The sequence below is a fragment of the Hemiscyllium ocellatum genome, chromosome 44, assembly GCF_020745735.1.
Source record: "Hemiscyllium ocellatum isolate sHemOce1 chromosome 44, sHemOce1.pat.X.cur, whole genome shotgun sequence".
In the NCBI taxonomy this organism is placed as follows: domain Eukaryota; kingdom Metazoa; phylum Chordata; class Chondrichthyes; order Orectolobiformes; family Hemiscylliidae; genus Hemiscyllium; species Hemiscyllium ocellatum.
In genome coordinates, this window is record NC_083444.1 from 21044687 (window position 1) to 21058403 (window position 13717).

Consider the following 13717-nt stretch of genomic DNA (forward strand, 5'->3'; position numbering starts at 1 on the left):
TGTCAGCCTTAGTGATGTTGAGGCGCTGATCATAAGGATGTACTCTCAGTACGAGTGATGTGGAGGTGGTGATCATAGGTATGCACTGTCAGGGTTAGTGATGTGGAGGTGCTGAACAGAGAGATCTACTGCCAGGATGGTTGATGTGATGGTGATGATCATAGGGTTGTACTGTCAGCGTTAATGTTGTGGAGGTGCTGATCATGGGGATTTACTCTCCTGACTACTAATGTGGAGTTGATGATCATCGTGTTGTACTCTCAGGGTTAATGATGTGGAGGTGCTGGTCATAGAGATGTACTGTCAGGGTTAATGATATCGAGGTGGTGGTCGGCGAGATGTTCTGTTAGGGCTAATGAGGTGGTGGTGCTAGTCGTAGAGATGTACTGTCATGTTTCATGATGTGGACGTGCTGATCATCGGGGCGCACCGTCAGGGTTCGTGTTCTGGAGGAGCTGATCATAGGGATGAACTGTCAGGGTTTTTGATCTGGAGCTTCTGCTCAGAGAGATGTTCTGTCAGGGTTAATGATGTGGAGGAGCAGATCATAGTGTTGTACTGTCAGGGTTAGTGGTGTGGAGGTGATAAGCATAGAGATTCACAGTCAGGGTTCGTGGTGTGGAGGGGATGAGCATAGAGATGCACTGTCAGGGTTCGTGGTGTGGAGGTGCAAGTCATTGGGATGTACTGTCAGGGTTACTGATGTGGAGGTGCTGATCATAAGGTTATATTGTCAGGATTCGTGATATGGAGGTTTGGACATAGTGATGTACTGTCAGGGTGAATTATGTGGAGGTGATGGTTATAGAGATTGCTGTCAGGTATAATGATGTGGAGGTGCTCGTCATGGAGATGTACTGTCAGGGTTAATGATGCGTAGGTGATGATCATAGGGAGGTATTGTCAGGGTTAATGATGTGGAGGTGGTGGTTGACGAAATGTTCTGTTAGGGTTAATGAAGTGGTGGTGATAGTAAAAGAGATGCACTGTCATGGTTACTGATGTGGAGGTGCTATTCATTGGGATGTACTGTCATGACGAATGATGTGGAGATGCTGATCTTCGGGATGCACGTGAGGGGTCGTAATGTGGAGGTGCTGATCCAAGGGTACACTGTCAGTGTTAGTATGTGGAGATGCTGATCATAGAGATGGACCGTCAGGATTAATGATGTGGTGGAGCTGATCATAGGGATGCACTGTCGTGGTCAGTGATGTGGAGGTGCTTATCCGAGGGTGCACTGTCAGGGTGAGTGATGTGGAGGTGATGTTCATAGAAATGTACTGTCAGGATTAATGATGTGGAGCTGCTGGTTATAGACATTTATTGTCAACGTTAACGATGTGGAGGTACTGTTCTTAGAGATGTTCGGTTAGGGTTAATGATACAGAGGTGCGGGTCATAGTTGTACTGACAGCATTGATGATGTGGAGTTGCTCTGTCATAGCGATATACGTCATGGTTGATGACGTGGAGGAGCTGGTCATAGAGATGTACTGTCAGGGCTAATGATATAGTGGTGCTGATCATAGAGATGTACTATCAGGATAAATGATGTGGAGCTCCTGGTCATAGAGATATAGAGTCACGATAAATTATGTGGAGTTGCTGGTCATGGAGTTGTACAGTCAGGGTTAATGATGTGGAGGTGCTGATCATAGGGATGTACTGTCAGAGTTTTTGATGTGGAGGTGCTGATCATAGAAATGTCCAGTCAGGGCTAATGATGTGGAAATGCTGATCATAGGGAAGTACTGTCACGACTAATGAGTTGAAGGTGCTGTTCATAGGGATGTCCTGTCTGGGTTAATGATGTGGCGGTGCTGATCATCGAGATGTACAGTCAGATAATGATGTAGCGGTGCTCATTATGCTGATGCCCCGTCAGGTTTAATGATGTGGAGATGATTAGGACGATGTACTCTAAGGGTCAGTGATGTTCGGGTGCTCATCATGGAGTTGTACAGTCAGGGTTAATGATGTGCAGGTGCTGATCATCCAGATGTACAGTCAGGTAATGATGTAGAGGTGCTCATTATGATGATGTACAGTCAGGTTTAATGATGTGGAGACGATAATCATAGAAAAGTACAGTCTGGACTATGATTTGAAGGTGTTGATCATAGAGATGTAGTGTCTTAAATCAGGCGGGGGAGGGGTAATTGGAGATGTTTATAGACAGAGTCCAGACTTTTAGACCAGCGTGTGAATGATGGGTCCAACAGCCTAATTCCAGCGCTGTAAATGCTCAACAGCACGATAACTCCCAACATGCAACATTCATCACATTTTGCATTTTGTTTTATTATTGACGTTATTATTGACTTTACTCAGAAAGAGATGCATGGAGAGTCGTTGCACATGCAGTCAGATCTGTGTATTGTTGGGTTGAGGTGCATTGCATACAGCAACAACATCTGAGAGCGGATTGACTTCCTGCCCCTGATAAGCTCAATTTTAACACGTTATTTCCTCATGAATTTCACTTGGTTGAAAATGTTTTACTTTTAATATATTTTCATCACAGTACATTGACTCCCTTAGCACGTTATAAATTTCGACAGAGCAGTACCTTGTTTCTCTTTAAATAAACAGAATATGAACGTATCGGATTGGAGACCATATCCTCTCACAGAAAGAGTAAAAGGTAGACAGAATTCTCTCTGAAAAATATATAGCCCTTGTTGAGAAAACTGACAAGGTAAGCAGAATCTATAGAAAGATGAGAAAGGTGTGGTCTGCTGCTGGCAGGAGAAAGGTTAACCCACGTGGTATGGGGGGTATAGGATTTTAGGAGAACAGAATAAAGTAGGGAACTAATAATTTCTGAGCAATTGGAATTGGGGTGGTTCTGAACAATGAATCAGATGGTTTGTCATAGTGTGAAAGCTGAAGATGTTTAATAACAAACGGTTTCGTCGACAAAACGATTGGGAATTGGTTCAGGGAAATTCTAACTGTTCAGGAAATTGGAGAAGGAGCAGACCGCACAGCATGTTCAAACTGTTCCATCTATTCGACCAGTCAACCCAAACGGAGCTGATTTTAGTTTTCAAAACCGGTGTCCTGTCCATTCCCCATATGCCATGATTCCCTGAGACACCAGCAATCCGTCTATTCCAATCTGATATTTATTCAGTGATGGCGCATCCACAGTCCCATGGGATTGAGCATATTAAAGATTCAGTGACCTGAGAGTGAAGTGCTGACTCCTCATATTTGTCATAAATAATCTGTTCTTTATTCTGACACAGTATTCTTTTTGTTTAAGATTCCCAGGTTTTCGGAATAAGTTCTGAGCATTCAGGAACCTGCTTCTTCAGAATTTGATACATTCCAATGTAACTGCTAAGCTAAAGACCCAATTTTATCCAATACTCAGCATTGGAGCATCCTTTCTGCCAAATAGTGAATCTTATCTTTTATGAATCATTAATGTGCATTGGCCATTGCTGGCTGTGACACAGTTGCTCTGCTGAGGAGCAGGTGAGTTTGGTCGGCTAAATCCACAATGATGAAAGGGAAGTAGTTTTAGGATTTTTCACCTAATGTCATTTGTCGTGTTGAGATGTTTTTCCAAGCCAGGGTGGCAAGTGGCTTGGTGTGGAATTGACAACTGGTAGTGCTCCCGGTGATCTGCTCTGCTTGACACTCCAGATGATCATGCCGTGGATCTGGAAGCTGCTCTGTGAGGAACTTTGGTGAATTTCTGCAGTGCATCTTGTCTATGGTACACACAGCTGCCACTGAGTGTTGGTGGTGGAGACAGGGAATGTTTATAGTTGTGATTCTGAGAGAGTGGCACAGCAAGTTTATTCTACTTAAACATGGAGAGCACAACTGTTCGGTGAAACAAGTCTGTTAATTGTGCAAATGTCCATGAGATTTTAAACAAGTTCACATCTTATCTGACAATAGGCTGAGGGATATCATGTGACTGTTTCAAAATTTCATCTCAAAAATCTGGGAATGAGCTGATTTACAAAGATTGTGTTATAGGTAGATAAACTCAGTGCAGTGTAAGTTGCAGCACACAGACCATATATGTAAATCTTTACGTATGCATCTCTCTGGATATGTGTGTGATTGCATATTGATGTGTGTTTCTGGCTCCTTGTCTGTGTTTCTGATCTTTCTGACTATCTCTGTCTGACTATTTGTGTGCACGTGTGTGTGTGTGTGTTAGTTTGTCTCAGTGCGTGCATTCACGTGCGTCTCTATCTTTGCGTGCCACTTTGGTCCTGTGTCTCTGTGCAGTGGGCTTGCAGTTGTTTCGGGCACTTATCCATTACATCTGGTTATTCAAAAATCTGTCTGTCTTCAGTCTATTCTATATTTAAATTGATACAATGCCGTTGTTCATGTTGTCATGTCCTCTGCCTGCAATGGGACACAGTTTGTCCTGGAAGGAAGTTTAAATGAATGAAGGAAATAACTCTGTTGAATCAATGTCCCTGTCTTCATCTGTGCCTGTGTCTGTCCCTCTTGTGTTTACAGTGATGCAATGCCACCATCTGCTGGCCGCCTCACGCCACTGCACAAGCGGAAGGCTTTTTTTTGAGGACAATGTGCTCTGATATTCTATTATTTCTGACAGTGTCACACTGAGTGACACAAAGGCGCAAGGGTCTGCGTAGTGACGTCACCCCAAAATGACCGCCCCAATGGGGAATGACGGAGAAGGAGAATGTGGGATTAGGCAAGACGTGAAAGCGGACAGCCTGTGCAGTGTTGCAGAGTGGCTCCCTCTGGAGGTCAGGAGGAGGAATCAGCAGCCACTCTCTGAATGAATGAAGCACGATATTTTAAGTTAAATGTCGCACTGGATCATGTATTTTCTTTTCATCAGGCTGGAATAAGGCAACAGGCACCTGCTGAAATAGCAAAATTAATTAATTACTTCAGTGCTACAAGACAGGAAATGACTAAGATTTAGGAACCACTGAAGGATGAAAATATTTAATAATAATATACACACCATCCAGATTCAAAATCAGCACAAGCTTGGTGGGATATAGGGCCTGTTCCTGTGTTGTATGGTTCTTTTAAATTAGGTGAGAATATTGCTGTGTAAAATTGTGAGACAATATGAAACAATATTGTCTGAGGGTTTGGCTGATCTTGTACACAAAAATCAGATAGTTAACGTAGTGGTATAGCCAACAAATCAGAGGGCAAATAATACATTGCCAATTATTTCCAGGAGCTTGTATTAGGAACGTGAGGACTTCTTGTTCTGAATCACTTGAGGTCAGGTATAGATTTCACTGAAGGTATTGAAGAGAGTGTAAAAGTAGTCACACTGTCGTACAAAGATTCAGTCAACCTCTCACACACCAATCTCAATCATTCACACAGAAACACTACATTTCATAAACTGACACAAGAAGCTCACACCCACAAGCACCCTCAGTCATGCTCACACACATGCATGTACTTACATATTTTCACACGGACAGAAGCACACCCACACAAATACGCACTAAAATTCAAATATTCTTTTTGTGAATCCACTTTAGAGAGGAATACATATCTTTCCTTTTGCAGGCGCAAACAAAATCCTACACTGTATACGCCCACACAGCCACACACTCTCAAAAACACACACACTCACTCTCTCAAACATACAAACTATGTGGTGAATCATTCCATTCAGGTGTGTTTTATTATTAATATACTTCCTTTTAAAATTGCAGACAGCACACAACATTTCCCAGTAGGAAAATGTGACAGTTTATACATTCCTGTTTTCGCGATGACTCCAGGCTAACTCTCTGAAACAGATTACTGCAAGCATAAGAGGTATAGTTAGTACGTTTTGAGCTGACACCCAAATTGGAGGTGTAGTGGACATCGAAGGATGTTACCTCAGATTACAACAGGATCTTGATCAGATGGGCCAGTGGGTTGAGAAGTGGCAGATGGAGTTTAATTCAGATAAATACGAGGTGCTGCATTTTGGGAAAGCAAATCTTAGCAGGACTTATACACTTAATGGTAAGTTCCGAGGGAGGGTTAGTGAAAATAAGACTTTGGAGTGCAGGATCACAGCTCCTTAAAAGCGGAGTCGCAGGTAGATAGGATAGTGAAGAAGGCGTGTTGTATGATTTCTATATTTGATCATAATATTGAATACAAATGTTAGGAGGTCATGTTGTTGCTGTACAGGACATTGGTTAAGACAGTATTGGAATATTGCATGCATTTCTGTTCTCCTTCCTATCGGAAAGATGTGAAACTTGAAAGGGTTCAGAAAATATTTACAAGGATGTTGCCAGGGTTGAAGGATTTGAGCTAAAGGGAGGTAGTAGACAGGCTGAGATTATTTTCGCTGAAGCATCGGAGGTTGAGGGGTGACCTTAAAGAGTTTTACAAAATTATGAGGGGCATGAATAGCATAAGTAGGCAGAGTTTTGTTTTTCACTGGGCTCGGGTTGTCCATAACTAGAGGCCATAGGTTTAGGTTGAGAAGGAAAAGACTTAAAAAAGACCTAAGGGGCATCTTTTTCTCAGAGGGTGGTACCTGTATGGAATGATCTGCTGGAGGAAGTGGTGAAGGCTAGTACAATTGCAACATTTAAGAGGCATTTAGATGGTTATAAGAATAGGAAGGATTTGGAAGGATATGGGCCGGCAGCCTTTCATGTTAGCACATCACTGACGTAAACTTTATAAATAGGGAAATGCTGAGCTGTCGGTTTGATATCGAGACGTTTCATTACCTGGCTAGGTAACGTCGTCAGTGGCGACCTCCAAGTGAAGCGAAACTGTTGTCTCTGCTTTCTATTTATATGTTTATCCTGGATGGTTTTCCTGTGGGTTGTGGTGATGTTGATTCCTGTTCGTTTTCTCAGGGGTTGATAGAAGGTATCTAGATCTATGTGTATGTTTATGGCGTTGTGGTTGGAGTGTCAGGCCTCTAGAAATTCTCTGGCATGTCTTTGCTTAGCCTGTCCCAGGATAGATGTGTTATTGTAGTCGAAATTGCGTTTTTTTTCATCCGTGTGTAGGGCTACGAGAGAGAGAGGATCGTGTCTTTTTTGTGGCTAGCTGGTGTTCGTGTATCCTGGTGGCTAACTTTCTTCCTGTTTGTCCTACGTAGTGTTTGTTGCAGTCCTTGCATGGAATTTTGCAGGCGATGTTGCTTTTGTGCATGGGTTGTACTGGGTCTTTTAAGTTTGTTAGTTTTTGTTTGAGAGTATTGTTGGGTTTGTGTGCTATTAGGATTCCAAGGTGTCTCAGTAGTCTGGCTGTCATTTCTAAAACTTATTTGATTTATGGTAAGCTGGTTAGGGTTTCTGGCTGTGTTTGGTCTGCTTGTCGTGGTTTGTTCTTGAAGAGTCACGGGACTGTATTTTTTGAGTATGTGTTCTCCTTGAATGCGCTTTATAGGTGGTTCTCCTCTGTTTTCCGAAGTTCGTCTGTGCTGCAGTGTGATGTGGCTCGTTGGATAGTGTTGTGATACAGTTTCATTTGTGTGTTGGGATGGTTGCTGGTGTAGTTAAGTATTTGGTCAGTGTTTGTCGATTTTCTGTATACACAGTTTTGTAGTTCTCCATTATCCTTTCTTTCAACTGTGACATCCAGGAATGGGAGTCTGTTGTTGGTATCTTCCTCCTTAGTGAACATTATGCCTGTGAGGGTGTTGTGCATGATATTGAATGTTTCTTCTATCTTGTTTCGTTTTGTGACGACAAAGGCGTCATCTACGCATTAGTCCCAGATTTTTGGTGTGATGGTAGGGCTGTTTGTTCTAGTCTTAGCATTACCGCTTCTGCTATCAATCCTGATTGAGGAGATCCCATGGGTGTGCCGTTAGTTTGTTTGTAGATTATGTTGTTGAAGGTTAAGTGGGTGGTGAGGCACAGGTCCACTAGCTTCATGATGTTTTCGTGGTAATGTGATTGATGGTTGTTGGGGTGTATGTGATGGTCTCTTCTAAAAGTGTGGTAAGTGTTTCCTTTGCCAGGTCGATGTTCATGGAAGTGATCAGTGCTCTTACATCGAATGAGATCATTGTTTCATCTTCCTCTATTTTGGTGTTATTCATGATTTTTAGGAATTCTTGGTTGGGGTGGATGGAGTGCTGTGAATCTTCTACTAGGTATTTGAGTCTAGACTAGACTTACAGTGTGGAAACAGGCCCTTCGGCCCAACAAGTCCACACCGACCCGCCGAAGCGAAACCCACCCATACCCCCTACATTAACCCCTTACCTAACACTACGGGCAATTTAGCATAGCCAATTCACCTGACCCGCACATCTTTGGACTGTGGGTGGAAACCGGAGCACCCGGAGGAAACCCACGCAGACACGGGGAGAACGTGCAAACTCCACACAGTCAGTCGCCTGAGTCGGGAATTGAACCCGGGTCTCAGGCGCTGTGAGGCAGCAGTGCTAACCACTGTGCCACTGCACGTCGTTCTTTGGTCAGTCTATAAGTTGGTGTTCCGGGTATTTCGACTGGGACAACACATCTATCCTGGGACAGGCTAAACAAAAACATGCCAGAGAATTCCTAGAGGCCTGGCACTCCAACCAGAACGCCATAAACAAATGCATAGATATAGATGTCATCTATCAACCACTCAGAAAACAGGAAATGAAATCACCACAAACCCCAGGAACTCCATCCAGAACAAACATATAAATCGAAAGCAGGAGACAACAGCTTCGCTTCATTTGGAGGTCGCCACTGATGATGTGATCTAGCCAGGGAATGAAACCTACAGCTCAGCGAGCAAACATACACCCTAAACCTCAACCTGAGCTACAAACCTTCACAAACCTTGCAATAATTGAGATTTTAAAGAAAAGAATGGACACTTTTGGGATAGAGAGAAAGGCTTCTTGCTGCTTCTGGATCGAGGATGAGAATCACTGTCTTCACATCTGACAATATGCTGAAACCTTTTCAGAGTTTTGATCACTTACTTATTACACTTATACATATAAATTTATAAAGTATCAGACACACTTATATAGAGTTATAAGTTATACTCATTCATGGGATTGTGGCATTTCTGGCTGGGCCAGCATTTGTTGCCCATAAACAGCTGATTTGGGGGAAGTGTCAGTGAGCTGCCTTCCTGAACTGTCGCTATCCACTTGGGGCAGGTAAACTCATAATAATGGAAGTGGCATTGGTTGAAAATCTTGGAACTCCTTCTCTTACATCACTGTAGGTTTGCCCGAAACAAATCGATCATTCCATGTGTCTGGAAGCTGTGCTGTGACGTGGTGAGTTTCTGCAGTGTAACTTGCCCATTGTAAACACTGTTGTTGCTGAGTGTCGGCAGTGGAGACAGGGGATGCTTGTGACTGTGATGCTGAGCAAGCTACCTATATGTGGCTGAAAGAGCAGGCTCAGAGACTAGAGATACTGCGGCCAGTAAGTCACCTCCTGACACCCCAAATTCTATTCACCATCAACAAGACGGGAGGCACGGTGGCACAGTGGTTAGCACTGCTGCCTCACAGCGCCTGAAGACCCGGGTTCAATTCCCGACTCAGGCGACTGACTGTGTGGAGTTTGCACGTTCTCCCCGTGTCTGCGTGGGTTTCCTCCGGGTGCTCCGGTTTCCTCCCACAGTCCAAAGATGTGCGGGTCAGGTGAATTGGCCATGCTAAATTGCCCATAGTGTTAGGTAAGGGGTAATGTAGGGGGTATGGGTGGGTTTCGCTTCGGCGGGTCGGTGTGGACTTGTTGGGCCGAAGGGCCTGTTTCCACACTGTAAGTCTAATCTAATCTAAAAAAAGACATATGTCAGGAGTGTGATGGAATACACCCCACTTGCCTGGATGGGTGCAGCTACAACACCACTCAAGAAGCTTGACACCAGTGTGCTTGTATGCCACCACATCCACAAACATTCATTCCCCCCACCACCTGTTATCAGTAGTAGCAGAATGTACTATCTGGAAGATGCCTTGCAGAAAATCACCAGCACTTTGCAAACCCACAACTAATTCAATATCGAAGGACAAGGGTAGCAGGTACGTGGCAACACCATTACCTGCGAGTTCCCCTCCAAGCCACTCCACACTCACTTGTGAAGTACTGGATTTCCCTCCCTAGCAGCATTGTGGGTTAAATCACTGCGAGTGGGCAGCAATGATTCAAGAAATCCCCTCGCCACCACCTTCCCAAGGGCAAATAGGAATGGGCTATCAGTGCTGGCCAACCAGAGACACTCAAGTCCCTCAAACGAATTATTTTATAAAGAAACTATGGAGAGCACAGGTGTTCCTGATGTGGTCTGACATTAATTTTGTTCTGACTATTTACTTTGTGGAATCTGTTCTGTGAAATAAAAATGATGAAAACTGGATATTCTCAGTGGGTCAGAGAGGGTGGATTCAGCGGGTTGAGTCATTCCTTGCCCAAATGGAATGGATGTTGCCAAGTTGCTGCTCCTCATTTTCCTTTCGGTCCATTCCTCTCGTGGACTGTTCGCTCCATTATCTGCTGAATTTAATTGTTGACTTTCAGGTTTTACTTGGATTTTTTATTCATCAATTGAATTAGTTTTATAACTGGACTTTTTAAGGTATATTTTAACTGTTCTCTGAAAGTTTTCTGTGTCACCACACAAATAAGTGCATTTGAGCAGTAGCCTAAGTCCCGCAGCATATATGTGACTTGTTCAAAGAGTTGAAAAGCAGCAGAATCCAAGGAATAACCAGTTTGAAAGCGATATAAAATATACATCAACCAGAAAAATAGGAAACTGGCAGATATGGAAAATAGTAAAATTTTAGTATTCCGTCTGATCTCTGCCTCTGGGTCATTCACTGATTTTCTCTGACCCCTGGATCCTTTTTGCATCTTAATGGATTCAAATATATGCCTGATAATCAGGACGTTGACAAAAAGGACAAAAATGAATGGCACAAATGGTGTTAAAAAATGTTCAAAATATTTAAAACTTGCCCACCGACGGTCACGGTAATAACTAGCCCTGATATAGCAGAACCACGGAACTTCATTGATGAACTTTCTAGGTTTATATCGAAAGTAGTTGGGAATGTTCTTTATAGAAAAGATAATGCAGATTGTTGCTACAACCTTCATTGCAGTTTTCTTTGTGCAATATTTAGCTTTCATCTGATGAAAACAAATGGCAACAAATTGATCAAACGAAAAAGCAGCGGTGAACCAGACAGAACAATCAACAGTCAAGAGGCTCAAGACAGAGATAATACTACAGACAGGAGTGATGTCCAGGAAACATGTTGGATAATAATAGGAACGAAATCGATAAAGTATAGCATCAAAAGTAATGAACAGCAGATCAGACAATGTCATGGCCAACAGATAGCAAGTGGTGCATTTCGAAAGTGCACACTTTTCCCCAGTCAGGAATACAATCGCCACTAGAATAACTGTAAGAGAAAGTAAAAAGTTACAATTTAGATAAGGTCTGTGCCTGAGTCTAGGAAGTTAGTGAAAATTGCTATTCCACATCACACAATGTGTCACAATTGTAAACCTGAGCAGCAAACTCTCTCTGAATGAATTATTTGCACTTTTAAAAGACATAGGGAAGATCATGATCAGCAGATTACTCCGAGAAATACGGTCATGTACTCAGTGCTTAATTAGGGTCCGCAGCTGTTTATTCCACCTGCTTTATAATTTACTGCGACTGGCTGGAGTTTCCCGTAAGACCACAACATCCTCACAAAGACACCACGGATCAATAAAACAAAGAATGGGAGACACATAATATTGACATTGATTGCACAATTCCTGTAATTTGTTAAGGAGTTGCCACTGCTCAGATTGAATCCAGAAGAGTATATCGACATGATATCAACTACAGTACATGCCACTGAATCAATCCACAATGTTCAGGAATAGATGCCCTGCACAACATGAAAAAAGAAATTATCTGGCACTGAGTTCCTCCCTCATGTGATGAAGGACTCATGCCCAAAACGTCGACTCTCCTGCTCCTTGGATGCTGCTTGATCTGCTGTGCTTTTCCAGCATCCCACTCTCAACTCTGATCTCCAGCATTTGCAGTCATCACTTTCTCCTACAAAATTGAACATCCGAACAATCTGTTCCATGGAAGTATTCAGCAGTGAATGCAACTGCCATGTCCAAGGTTGGATACGCACTACAATCAAAAGAAATTCAACGTTTGGCACAGACACGCCCACTTTACAAGACTATACACTGCAGACCCCACCCAAATCAAATCTGAATCCATGCAGAATTTGTCATTGCAAATATATGGTTTGAAAGTTACACACTTTACCTGGGATTAAGCAACGCTTCCTGCCTGATGTCCAGGTTCACGTTTCCTCACCGAGGCCATCTCCTGAACAGAGACCGACACCCACCCCCACCCAGATATAGAGGACAAGCTGAGGATAGAAATAACCATAGTTTACCCAGAACTCGCCGTTGAGATCATGAGAATTGTCACACAGCTTTTTCGAGAACTCCCAAGTATGTACTGTGGCTTGGTCACAAGACCTGCTTCTGTTGATTCAGGTCAATCCCAAAGATTAGAGGAAATGTTCGACAATGAATAAATCGCAATTAATTATGAGCTGTCGATAATGATCTTGGGAGCTGAGTTTGATGTCCACAATCGCTGATGTTGGAAATTCAATTCATTAATAATCTAGACATATGATTTCAAATGAGGATGAGTGGTCAGTTGTCAGCGGACACAAATCTCACACATTAGTGTCCTTTAGGTATGAAATTATCATCTTTATCTTGTCTGGCTTGCAACTGACTCCATAACCACAACAAACTGGTGGACATTTGCTTGCACTCTGGGCAATTAGGAAAGTGTGGTGAGTGTTGTCATCACCAGTGAAACCCAAACCTATGCAATAAATAAAAGAAAATTGAGCTCCCCATTCACAGCCAGCACCCTGCTACAGATGACTGCTCCCTTTCTACACCATCCTATACATAAAAATGATCCCTTCCAGATTTGATACACTTTTGAAGATAATTGATCCTCCAATTGATGCAGGTTGGTTTACTAGAGTAGGGAACACCAACACATCAACCAGTACCCATCACTGACAATCGAGGCAAAAGAAGACAACCGAGGAAAAAGAATCGGTCTCCTTATTTAAGACCAGTTAGAGTTGGGAAATTCATTAGCTTTGGCAAAAGAATTCATGACACGGATTATCCACAGAGACAGCTGATACCCAAACTTGACAGAACCTCAGTATCAAGAATCCGGACTTTCACCTTGGGTATATCTCCTGTTCTCCGCCATATGAGACATTCTCTATGACACTGACCATCCTTCGGGTTCACAGATATCCTCTTGCAGAGTTAGCAATGGGGATTTTTTTTAAATGTGAAATTTAGTGGCCAGCCCAATGTTCATTTCCTAGATCTATTCACCTTTCTGATGGCATTCGAGAACTGCTTGCGTGAACATCTGCATTGCCTGGCGTGCAGAAAACCCATAGTGTTTTGGGGGGAGAATTTCAGAACTCTTACCCCACAACAGTGATGCAATGACAATATTTATCCAGGTCAACATGAAATCTGGATTGACAGGCAACTTACATGCAATGGTGTTTCTATGCATCTGCTGTCCTTGTTCTTGCACGTGTTTGAGATCATGGGTTTGCAAGGTGCTGCTGAAAGAGACTTCACGTGTAACTGTTTTACATTTGAAGGTAAAATTCATTGCGGATCACATTATCACTGGTGAATGGCGTGAGTAC